A 13,691-nucleotide genomic window follows, 5' to 3' on the forward strand; every position below is an offset into this window, starting at 1 on the left:
TTTTGCAAAAACAAATATTCATCCTGTTGACAGATGGGACCCGTCAGATTTGGTGACTGACTTGTGGGCCTACTAAGCGGACGTGTACGCACGGCTTTGTCAACTTAATCAACAAATGATTCTAGCAGCTGGACCGTTGAATGTTAATCCAACAGCCGTGCTCCTTCTTCAACCTCTGTTCCTGCTCCTGTCTCCCGTGGGCGGCACCGCCGCTGTGCTGCCGCGCACCCGAACCAGTGAAGTTTCCCACTCCTCTCCATCTACGACTCCACTGCCCCGTCTTCCCCATCTCCGGGTCGTTCCAGTCTGGGTGCGCTCGGCACGGTGTGGTCAACGTGGTCAACAACTGAGAGTCATCCGAAGATGACTGTACGTGAGAGGCTGACAGTGGGGACGCACCACGCCCATGGACGCATGCATGCAATAGAACGCGGCGAGGTCAACGTGGTCAAGGAACGACTTCCATCGGAAGTATACTACACGTGGAGAGTCTCAGCTGGGTCCACAGCCGCAGTAAGTAAGTGCCTCCTTATTACGCAGAAAATAATGATTCCTCCAACTGACAGCAGGGACCCACTGGACGGGCCACCGTATTTTGCGAAAAAAAATGTTTGCCCCCTGACTGCAGGGACCCACCTGACGGGCCACCGTATTTCGTGAAAAAATGCCCCCCCCCCCGCTGTCAGCTCGGACCCATCGGAAGTGCCTCCTTATTATGCACAAAAAAATGAATACTCCCCCGGCTAGCTGGGACCCACCTTGGTGGGAGGCTGACTTGTGGGCCTACTAAGTTGACGGGGACGAAGGGCTTTGTCAACATAGTCAATATGAACGATTCTAGCTCCAGTGACCGTACGATATCCATCCAACGGCCGTAGTGCTTCTTCAACCTCTGGTCTTCTTGCTCCAGCCTCCCAAAGCAGCGTCGGTCGTGCCGCATGCTCCTGCCTCCCGTGGCCGGTTGTGCTGCCGCGGATGCCTCACCGCCCCTACTATTCCCACCGCTGGCCAGGCCCTGCGGCGACGGCAGCCTCACACCGCAGCCGAACCAATGAACCCTTGGACTCCTCTCCGCGCGGGCTTCCACTGCCGCGTCTTCCCCGGCTCTGCGTCGTCCCCTTCCTAGGCCTCGCCGTCATCCATCGCTATGGTGCTCTCCGCGCAGCGTGGTCAAGGAACGACTTCCATCGGAAGAGTACTATACGTAGAGAGGCTGACAGCTGGGTCCACGGCCACAGCCCAGTTTTTTTGTGATTTGCCAAGTAAGTCGCTTTGTCAGGCCTGTTGGGCTGCAAATCTTTCAAGACGAGGAGAGCTTTCATTCGGCTGGCCGAGAAAATGGCCCATCAGTAATGAGAAATGGGATGTATATTTTTAAAACACATCAAACCGGCAATTAGTTTCAAATATCTTTTTTTCATTTAGAGATTTTAAATTACATTAATTTTTATGCGTGGAGAATTTTTTGGATTTTATATTGATATACATTTATTTTTAAAATCAGTTTGAATGTGAGTCGAAATTTCGGGATTAAAAACAGTTCGGACCGCACCGAAATATGCAAAATTTTGTATAATTTTTTAACCGTGGCCACAATATGGGCTGTAATGCTAACAAAAAGAATATGGACTCCAAAAAAACCTTAATAATTAGCAAATGGGCCGTAAATTATTAGAAATAATGGCAGATGGGTTGTATGTTTTTTTCAGAGATTTGAGGCTTTCCTAAAAAAAGGTTGACACACAAGCAGTGACTGTTGGATGGCCATCCAACGGCCGTTGTGCTTCTTCAATCTCTGCTCTTCCTGCTCCAGCCGCTCAAACAAGCGCCGGCGGGACTGCCTGCTCCCTCCTCCCCGCGGCCGGCTCTGCTGCCGCGCAGGCCTCACCGCCCCACCGTACTCCCATCGCTGGCCTAGCCATCCCTCTACTCACCCACACCTGTTGTTATTCTCCGGCGACGGCAGACGAACCAGTAAACCCTCGTACAGTCGTACTCCCCTCCGTGTGGGAAACAACTGCCGAGTCTTCCCTGCCTCTGTGTCGTTCCCTTCCTAGGCCTCGCCATCGTCCACCTCCCTGGTGCTCTCGGCACGGCCTGGTCAATGTGGTCAACGACCGACATGCATCTCAAGTGGATTGTACGTGGAGAGGCCGACAGCTGGGTCCATGGCCGCACGCAAGGAAATGCCTCCTTATTACGTGCAAAATAATGATTCCTCCACCTGACATCAGGGACCCGCCGAAAGGGCCTCTGTATTTCGCGAAAAAAGCGTTACCGCCGCTGACAGCTCGGACCCACCAGCTATATCTTCGCACGCAAGGAAGTGCCTCCTTATTACGCACAAAAAAAATGAATACTCCCCCTGTTAGCTGGGACCCAATATAGTGGCAGGCTGACTTGTGGGCCTACTAAGTTGACGGGGATGGAGGGCTTTGTCAACTTAGTCAATATGCACGATTCTAGCTCCAGTGACCGTACGATGTCCATCCAACGGCCATAGTGCTTCTTCAACCTCTGGTCTTCTTGCTCCAGCCGCCCAAACCAGCGTCGGTCGTGCCTCGTGCTCCTGCCTCCCGTGGCCGGCTGCGATGCGGCAGAGGCCTCACCGCCCCCTACTACTCCCACCGCTGGCCAAGCCATCCCTCTACTCACCCACACCCCCTGTTATTTTGCGGTGACGGCAGCCTCACACCGTAGCGAACCAGTGAACCCTCGTACTCCTCTACGCGTGGGCATCCACTGCCGCGTCTTCCCCGGCTCCGCATCGTCCCCTTCCTAGGCCTCGCCGTCGTCCATCGCCCTGGTGCTCTCGGCGCGGCGTGGTCAACATGGTCAAGGAACGGCTTCCATCGGACATGGACTGTACGTGGAGAGGCTGACAGCTGGGTCCACGGCCGCAACAAGGAAATGCCTCCTTATTACGTGCAAAATAATTATTCCTCCACCTGACAGCGGGGACCCACCGGACGGGCCACCGTATTTCACGAAAAAAACGTTTGCCCCTGACTGCTGGGACCCACCAGCTACATCTTCGCACGCAAGGAAGTGCATCCGGGCAAAAAAAATGATTAGCCCCCCTGACTGCTGGGACCCACCAGCTACATCTTCACAGGCAAGGAAGTGCCTGACAGTCGGGACCCACCTGGTCGAAGCGTACATAGCGTTGTCATTCTGGTCGCGAACACGTACGTACATATATACTGGTGGATGTAGAGGCGCGCACATGTCGTAGTAGAGGCACGCACGTAGCATGTACACGTACGTACAGCGGCCAGGGTGCAAGAAAGAAAATACGGCCACGTATGTGTACATATGGGCGGGGTCTCGAACGCCTACTCGCGCATACGTACGGCCAGGGCTCATGTACATGGCTGGGTCAGAACGGAGAAATAGCGTCGTCGTCGTGTTCATGGGGAGGCAACGGAATGCGTCGTGTTCATGGGGAGGCAACAGAATGCGTCGTGTTCATTGGGAGGCAACGGAACGCGTGGGAGCCAACCGGCTGGGTCAGAATGGAATGCGTGGTCGTGTTCATCGGCAGGGCTTGGATGGAACAGGCGATGGAAACGATGCCTGGCGTACTGCACAACGGAGGAAACGGACCTCCTACGTTCGGAACGGGGTCCTGTTGATCGGGAGGGTGTGGCGTACCGCAAAACGGAGGAAATGGACCTCCTACGGTCGAAACGGGGGTCATGTTGATCGGGAGGGGTGTGGCGTACCGCAAAACGGATGAAACGGACCTCCTACGGTCGAAACGGGGGTCATGTTGATCGGGAGGGGTGTGGCATACCGCAAGACGAACGAAACGGACCTCCTACGGTCGAAACGGGGGTCCTGTTCATCGGGAGGGGTGTGGCGTACCGCAAAACGGGACTCCACGGGATATTGTTCATCTCCACCGTCGACCTCCTCCAGCCTCCACGGGCTACCGTCGACCTCCTCCAGCCTCCACGGGCTCCTGTTCATCCAGCCTCCACCGCGCTCTACTCCACCAGCTACGTTCAACCACCCCTCCACGGGCACCCCTCCACCGTCTACTATTCATCCAGCCCTCCACCACACCACGGGGTCCTGTTCATCCAGAGGCAACGCCACCGCTCACTGTTCATCCAACCCCCCCCCCCCGCAACGCTCACAGTTCATCCTAGAGGCAGCATCGATCGGCTTCAGTTAGTAGCAGTAGCGAAGGAATCGCTCGATCGGGTTCAGTTAACAGCCATCAATCGATCGCTCAGGTTCAGTAACGCGTAGCCTGCGGTGCAATCGCTCGGATTCAGTTAGAGCCCAACGCCTCGCTCGGATTCAGTCAGAGCCAACGCCTCGCACACACGCGCGTACGTGTACGAGAGAAACGCGCATCGCTCGGCCCCCCGACCTCCCACCATAACCGAGAACTCCCCGAAATTTTCCTCGCCCTCGCTTCTACCACGGTTTTTTCCGTCATGGACGGCCCAAAGAATGTCATGCAGCTGCGTCTCCGGCCTGTCCAGGATGAAAAGCCCATTTTCTGTCATGATTTTTTGTCATAGACGTAGGAGCCCACCACATCTATGATGATACCGGGTTTTGTCACATCATAGAAGTGTCATATGTATGACAGGAGAAAAATTCGTTCGGCCCAAAATGTCACGGATGTGTCTTTTTTTTGTAGTGCAGACAAATCCAAGGTGGCGTCTAATCTTTGTGTTTAGGCTTATCGTGCTAAGGATGTCCAAAAGCCGCACTGCAACAACGAGCGTAAATTCTACTCTACCGCCTAATTTAGGCATTTGTCCATTCGCACAAATATAAAATTTGAATAATTTGCACAGGCCCCGAACCTTCTGCATTCCTTAACTTAATGTTCAGGTGAGCAAAATGCATGTTTTAGTTTCCCTAAAAAAGTTTGAATGGAAGTGACTGTTGCTACAGTCACATTAGCAGAAGGAATAGAGGAATCTATAGTGTTATCCTTGAGATCAATATTGTTCATATAAATAAATCTACAGACTGTAAAAAAACTAAATGGTGATACTTATCGACAGTACCTCTTTAGTATATGCGAGAGCTTGAGTGAAACTTCACGTTAGTAGTCGCTGAGAGTAGCATCTACTATTACAGTGCTCGTCTGCTTGAGATGAAACTGCACCTATTAGCATGTATTATTGTAGTGCCCACTCGATGTCATTTGCATACTCAGAGGACCACCACCAGTGTTGCCTTTGAACTGGTTGGGGTTGAGCATAACACCTCACATGATGTCCAATTTTGTACCTGAAAGTAGAGCAGCTTCACAATTCTTAGTGTGGCGGTGTCTGTGACGATGATCAAGTGACTGTAGCTGAACGATAAGTCTGCACTTGATGGTGAAACATTCGACCTCTGCTGTTGGTGGCACCCTTTGATGTTGCCTTCAGGTCTAAGTGGAATGGCGTAGCGGTCGTCAGTGTTGTCGGATACCTCCTGCGCTTTTGTTTTGATTTGCTCGCTTTAAGGAACAGATTTATACCTCCTCCATCAATGAAACACACAAGCTAGAAAGTAGGGAAAGCTTAGAACTTAGCACAACTTCCTTCAGAGTCCATGTGGTGTCAGCATTATATGCAAATCCAAAAGCTGAAAATAACAATATGATCATGTCAGAGATCTTTATAATCAAAAGTATCTAAATATGTTGTCTGTATAATGCAGCCAAGGGCTAAACTAACATGAGCAGAAAATTTGTAAGAATGCACCTTCACATTCAAAAAATCACCGAATCACAGATCCAGTTATGCATTTATTTTTCTCGCATTCCGTAAACTTTAATTCCTGTTTGTTTAAACAAGCAAATGTGAAGGGAGATCATCAGACCAAACATCTTAAACATCTGGATGACAAATAGAAGCTATAAGAGGTTGTACCTGATGTACAACAATCCTTCTTAAACAGATCTGTACCTGATGTACAACATCTAGATGACAAATAGAAGCTATAAGGTTGACCAATAATTCTTGCCCGCTCCACGGATCTGTAGCACTACTAAACTCTTGCTACAATTGAAACCTCTCTTCTTTTCGTTTTACTTGATTTTTAAAGCAAGCCGGTTGAAAGTGTAGCTCCGAGATTCTAGCTCTACATGGACCAAGTAAACCAAAGTAAGCTAGCTATGACTATAAAAGCTACTTTTAAATTTGACTCTCTATCATGTCTGAATTACAGATATTTTCACCATCTTATCAAACTAAGTAAATACATCTGCGACAATGCTACTTTCTCAATACTTGAGCCAAGAAGATACATTGTGATATCAGAGAAATAACATTAACCTTCCACTCCGTCATAGGATTATATTGAAATCGTAAACCCAAGAGCACCACCAAAGCAAGCAACTCCTAGAAACGACTCCGCCTGTCTGATGTCTAGTCCTGCAGCTGCACGTCATGTCCGCCGCCAGCGATGGAGGCATGGCCATCCTCATCATGTCCACCTGAGGCGTCTCCTTCCTCCTCCGTGCGAGTTCACGCTTACAAGTCTCCCCCTGCCTGCCTCCCTCTCCTCCACAGCCGCCACACGAGGCCACGTGATCGTTGTCAGCTTCATGGGTGGTAGGGGCAGGGACCCGCCACCGATTCCGGAATCACGGCGATTCCCAGGGAGTGCTTGGCTTACCTGCTGTCCATTCATACGGCTCTGTGTCGCAACCACTATCATCAATGGAGCCACGACCGTTGTCCTCTCCGTCTCAGGCTCAGACATACATGAGCTAGATAAATCCTTATTACTCTCCACAAGCAACGTTGTCAATGACACATATAGTGATGGGGAACGTAGCAGAATTTTAATATTTTCTACGCATCACCAAGATCAATCTATGGATTCATCTAGCAACGAGGGAGATAGGAGTGCATCTACATACCCTTGTAGATCGCGCGCGGAAGCGTTCAAGAGAACGGGGTTGATGGAGTCGTACTCGACGTGATCCAAATCACCGATGACCAAGTGCCGAACGGACGGCACCTCCACGTTCAACACACGTACGGTTGGGAAGACGTCTCCTCCAACTTGATCCAGCGAGGGGGAAGGAGAGGTTGATGAAGATCCAGCAGCACGACGGCGTGGTGGTGGAAGCAACGGTGATCTCGGCAGGGCTTCGCCAAGCGCAGGGAGACGGAGGAGTGTCACGGGAGGGAGAGGGAGAGGCCAGGGGCTTGGGCGCGGCTGCCCTCCCTCCCCCCCCACTATATATAGGGTGCCTAGGGGGGGCGCCGGCCCTAGGAGATCCAATCTCCTAGGGGGGCGGCAGCCAAGGGGGTGCCTTGCCCCCCAAGGCAAGGGTGGCGCCCCCCACCCCTAGGGTTTCCAACCCTAGGCGCAGGGGGAGGCCCAAGGGGGGCGCACCAGCCCACTAGGGGCTGGTTCCCCTCCCACTTCAGCCCATGGGGCCCTTCGGGATAGCTGGCCCCACCCGGTGGACCCCCGGGACCCTTCCGGTGGTCCCGGTACAATACCGATTACCCCCGAAACTTTCCCGATGGCCGAAACTTGACTTCCTATATATAAATCTTCACCTCCGGACCATTCCGGAACTCCTCGTGACGTCCGGGATCTCATCCGGGACTCCGAACAACTTTTGGGTTACCATATGCTAATATCTCTACAACCCTAGCGTCAGCGAACCTTAAGTGTGTAGACCCTACGGGTTCGGGAGACATGCAGACATGACCGAGACGCCTCTCCGGTCAATAACCAACAGCGATATCTGGATACCCATGTTGGCTCCCACATGCTCCACGATGATCTCATCGGATGAACCATGATGTCGAGGATTCAATCAATCCGTATACAATTCCCTTTGTCAATCGGTACGTTACTTGCCCGAGACTCGATCGTCGGTATCCCAATACCTAGTTCAATCTCGTTACCGGCAAGTCACTTTACTCGTGCCGTAATGCATGATCCCGTGATCAACCACTTGGTCACATTGAGCTCATTATGATGATGCATTACCGAGCGGGCCCAGAGATACCGCTCCGTCATACGGAGTGACAAATCCCAGTCTCGATTCGTGCCAACCCAACAGACACTTTCGGAGATACCTGTAATGTACCTTTATAGTCACCCAGTTACGTTGTGACGTTTGGCACACCCAAGGCACTCCTACGGTATCCGGGAGTTGCACAATCTCATGGTCTAAGGAAATGATACTTGACATTTAGAAAAGCTACAGCAAATGAACTACACGATCTTTGAGCTCAGCTTAGGATTGGGTCTTGTCCATCACATCATTCTCCTAATCATGTGATCCCGTTATCAATGACATCCAATGTCCATAGTTAGGAAACCATGACTATCTTTTGATCAACGAGCTAGTCAACTAGAGGCTCACTAGGGACGTGTTGTGCTCTATGTATTCACACATGTATTACGATTTCCGGATAACACAATTATAGCATGACCAATAGACAATTATCATAAACAAAGAAATATAATAATAACCATTTTATTATTGCCTCTAGGGCATATTTCCAACAGTCTCCCACTTGCACTAGAGTCAATATTCTAGTTACATTGTGATGAATCGAACACCCATGCAGTTCTGGTGTTGATCATGTTTTGCTCTAGGGAGAGGTTTAGTCAACGGATCTGCCACATTCAGGTCTGTATGTACTTTACAAATCTCTATGTCTCCATTTTGAACACTTTCACGAATGGAGTTGAAGTGACGCTTGATATGCCTGGTCTTCCTGTGAAACTTGGGCTCCTTAGCAAGGGCAATAGCTCCAGTGTTGTCACAGAAGAGAGTCATCGGGCCCGACGCATTGGGTATGACACCTAGGTCGGTAATGAACTCCTTCACCCAGACTGCTTCTTGTGTTGCCTCCGAGGCTGCCATGTACTCCGCTTCACATGTAGATCCCGCCACAACGCTTTGCTTGCAACTGCACCAGCTTACTGCCCCACCATTCAAAATATACACGTATCCGGTTTGTGACTTAGAGTCATCCAGATCTGTGTCGAAGCTAGCATCGACATAACCCTTTACGATGAGCTCTTCGTCACCTCCATACACGAGAAACATGTCCCTAGTCCTTTTCAGGTACTTCAGGATATTCTTGACCGCTGTCCGGTGTTCCATGCCGGGATTACTTTGGTACCTTCCTACCAAACTTACGGCAAGGTTTACATCAGGTCTGGTACACAGCATAGCATACATGATAGACCCTATGGCCGAGGCATAGGGGACGACACTCATCTTTTCTCTATCTTCTGCCGTGGTCGGGCATTGAGCCGTGCTCAATCTCATACCTTGCAATACAGGAAAGAACCCCTTCTTTGACTGATCCATTTTGAACTTCTTCAATATCTTGTCAAGGTACGTACTCTGCGAAAGACCAATGAGGCGTCTCGATCTATCTCTATAGATCTTGATGCCTAATATATAAGCAGGTTCTCCAAGGTCCTTCATTGAAAAACACTTGTTCAAGTAGGCCTTTATGCTTTCCAAGAATTATATATCATTTCCCATCAACAGTATGTCATCCACATACAATATGAGAAATGCTACAAAGCTCCCACTCACTTTCTTGTAAATGCAGGCTTCTCCATAAGTCTGCGTAAACCCAAACGCTTTGATCATCTCATCAAAACGAATGTTCCAACTCCGAGATGCTTGCACCAGCCCATAAATCGAGCGTTGGAGCTTGCACACCTTGTCAGCATTCTTAGGATCGACAAAACCTTCCGGCTGCATCATATACAATTCTTCCTTAAGGAAACCATTAAGGAATGAAGTTTTGACATCCATTTGCCATATCTCATAATCATAGAATGCGGCAATTGCTAACATGATTCGGACGGACCTTAGCTTCGCTACGGGTGAGAAAGTCTCATCGTAGTCAACCCCTTGAACTTGTCGATAACCCTTAGCGACAAGCCGAGCTTTATAGATGGTCACATTACCATCCGCGTATGTCTTCTTCTTAAAGATTCATTTATTTTCTATGGCTCGCCGATCAGTGGGCAAGTCAGTCAAAGTCCATACTTCATTTTCATACATGGATCCTATCTCGGATTTCATGGCTTCCAGCCATTTGTCGGAATCCAGGCCCGCCATCGCTTCTTCATAGTTCGAAGGTTCACCGTTGTCTAACAACATGATTTCCAAGACAGGGTTGCCGTACCACTCTGGTGCGGAACGTGTCCTCGTGGACCTACGAAGTTCAGTAGTAACTTGATCTGAAGTTTCATGATCATCATCATTAACTTCCTCTCTAGTCGGTGTAGGCATCTCAGGAACATTTTCTTGAGCTGCGCCACTTACCGGTTCAAGAGGTAATACTTCATCAAGTTCTACTTTCCTCCCACTTATTTCTTTCGAGAGAAACTCTTTCTCTAGAAAGGACCCATTATTGGCAACAAAGATCTTGCCTTCGGATCTGTGGTAGAAGGTATACCCAACAGTTTCTTTAGGGTATCCTATGAAGGCGCATTTTTCCGACTTGGGTTCGAGCTTTTCAGGTTGAAGTTTGTTGACATAAGCATCGCATCCCCAAACTTTTAGAAACAACAGCTTAGGTTTCTCCCCAAACCATAATTCATACGGTGTCGTCTCAACGGATTTCGACGGAGCCCTATTTAAAGTGAATGCGGCAGTCTCTAAAGCATAGCCCCAAAATGACAGCGGTAAATCGGTAAGAGGCATCATAGATCGCACCATATCCAATAGAGTGCGATTACGACATTCGGACACACCATTACGCTGAGGTGTTCCAGGCGGCGTGAGTTGTGAAACTATTCCACATTTTCTTAAGTGTGTGCCAAATTCATGACTCAAGTATTCTCCCCCATGATCTGATCGCAAGAACTTGATTTTTCTGTCACATTGATTCTCAACCTCACTCTGAAATTCCTTGAACTTTTCAAAGGTCTCAGACTTGTGTTTCATTAAGTAGACATACCCATATCTACTCAAGTCATCAGTGAGGGTGAGAACATAATGATAGCCACCGCGAGCCTCAAGACTCATTGGACCGCACACATCAGTATGTATGATTTCCAATAAGTTGGTTGCTCGCTCCATTGTTCCTGAGAATGGAGTCTTGGTCATTTTACCCATGAGGCATGGTTCGCACATGTCAAATGATTCGTAATCAAGAGACTCTAAAAGTCCATCTGCATGGAGCTTCTTCATGCGTTTGACACCTATGTGACCAAGGCGGCAGTGCCACAAGTATGTGGGACTATCATTATCAACCTTACATCTTTTGGTATTCACACTATGAACATGTGTAGCATTACGCTCAAGATTCATTAAGAATAAACCATTCACCATCGGAGCATGACCATAAAACATATCTCTCATATAAATAGAACAACCATTATTCTCGGATTTAAATGAGTAGCCATCTCGAATTAAACGAGATCCTGATACAATGTTCATGCTCAAAGCTGGCACTAAATAACAATTATTGAGGTTTAAAACTAATCCCGTAGGTAAATGTAGAGGCAGCGTGCCGACGGCGATCACATCGACCTTGGAACCATTCCCGACACGCATCGTCACCTCGTCCTTCGCCAGTCTCCGTGTATTCCGCAGCTCCTACTTTGAGTTACAAATGTGAGCAACCGCACCGGTATCAAATACCCAGGAGCTACTACGAGTACTGGTAAGGTACACATCAATTACATGTATATCACATATACCTTTAGTGTTGCCGGCCTTCTTGTCCGCTAAGTATTTGGGGCAGTTCCGCTTGCAGTGACCACTTTCCTTGCAATAAAAACACTCAGTCTCGGGCTTGGGTCCATTCTTTGGCTTCTTCCCGGCAGCTTGCTTACCGGGCGCGGCAACTCCCTTGTCGTCCTTCTTGAAGTTCTTCTTACCCTTGCCTTTCTTGAACTTAGTGGTTTTATTCACCATCAACACTTGATGTTCGTTTTTGATTTCCACCTCTGCTGATTTCAGCATTGAATACACCTCAGGAATGGTCTTTTCCATCCCCTGCATATTGAAGTTCATCACAAAGCTCTTGTAGGTCGGTGGAAGCGACTGAAGGATTCTGTCAATGACCGCGTCATCCGGGAGATTAACTCCCAGTTGAGTCAAGCGGTTATGTAACCCAGACATTGTGAGTATGTGCTCACTGACAGAACTATTTTCCTCCATCTTACAGCTGAAGAACTTGTCAGAGACTTCATATCTCTCGACCCGGGCATGAGCTTGAAAAACCATTTTCAGCTCTTCGAACATCTCATATGCTCCGTGTCTCTCAAAACGCTTTTGGAGCCCCGGTTCTAAGCTGTAAAGCATGCCGCACTGAACGAGGGAGTAATCATCAGCACGTGACTGCCAAGCGTTCATAACGTCTTGGTTCTGTGGGATAGGTGCGTCACCTAGCGGTGCTTCTAGGACATAATCTTTCTTGGCAGCTATGAGGATGATCCTCAGGTTCCGGATCCAGTCCGTATAGTTGATGCCATCGTCTTTTAGCTTGGTTTTCTCTAGGAACGCGTTGAAGTTGAGGACAACGTGGGCCATTTGATCTACAAGACATATTGTAAAGATTTTAGACTAAGTTCATGATAATTAAGTTCATCTAATCAAATTATTCAATGAACTCCCACTCAGATAGACATCCCTCCAGTCATCTAAGTGCAACATGATCCGAGTTAACTAGGCCGTGTCCGATCATCACGTGAGACGGACTAGCCGACATCGGTGAACATCTTCATGTTGATCGTATCTTCTATACGACTCATGCTCGACCTTTCAGTCTTCCGTGTTCCGAGGCCATGTCTGTACATGCTAGGCTCGTCAAGTCAACCTAAGTGTATTGCGTGTGTAAATCTGGCTTACACCCATTGTATTCGAACGTTAGAATCTATCACACCCGATCATCACGTGGTGCTTCGAAACAACGAACCTTCGCAACGGTGCATAGTTAGGGGGTACACTTTCTTGAAATTATTACGAGGGATCATCTTATTTAAGCTACCGTCGTTCTAAGCAAATAAGATGTAAAATATGATAAACATCACATGCAATCAAATAGTGACATGATATGGCCAATATCATTTGCTCCTTTTGATCTCCATCTTCGGGGCTCCATGATCATCGTTGTCACCGGCATGACACCATGATCTCCATCATCATGATCTCCATCATCGTGTCTTCTTGAAGTTGTCTCATCATCTATTACTTCTACTACTATGGCTAACGCTTTAGCAATAAATTAAAGTAATTACATGACGTTTATGTTGACACGCAGGTCATAAATAAATAAAGACAACTCCTATGGCTCCTGCCAGTTGTCATACTCATCGACATGCAAGTCGTGATTCCTATTACAAGAACATGATCATCTCATACATCACATATATCATTCATCACATCCTTTGGTCATATCACATCACAAAACACTTGCTGCAAAAACAAGTTAGACGTCCTCTAATTGTTGTTGCAAGTTTTTACGTGGCTGCTATAGGTTTCTAGCAAGAACGATTCTTACCTACACCAAAACCACAACGTGAATTGCCAATTTCTATTTACCCTTCATAAGGACCCTGTTCATCGAATCCGATCCGACTAAAGTGGGAGAGACAGACACCCGCCAGCCACCTTATGCAACTAGTGCATGTCAGTCGATGGAACCGGTCTCATGTAAGCGTACGTGTAAGGTTGGTCCGGGCCGCTTCATCCCATGATGCCGCCGAATCAAGATAAT

General features: G+C 48.5%; 1 pseudogene; it reads right to left on the reverse strand.

Moving 5' to 3' along the window:
* Nucleotides 1-6,444: 6,444 nt before the first annotated feature.
* LOC125522712 (uncharacterized) overlaps nt 6,445-13,691 on the reverse strand; it is a 30,212-nt pseudogene continuing 22,965 nt past the window's right edge.

Source organism: Triticum urartu, chromosome 7A (genome assembly GCF_056163025.1).
Source record: "Triticum urartu cultivar PI428250 chromosome 7A, HENAU_Tu73, whole genome shotgun sequence".
Taxonomy (NCBI): Eukaryota; Viridiplantae; Streptophyta; class Magnoliopsida; order Poales; family Poaceae; genus Triticum; species Triticum urartu.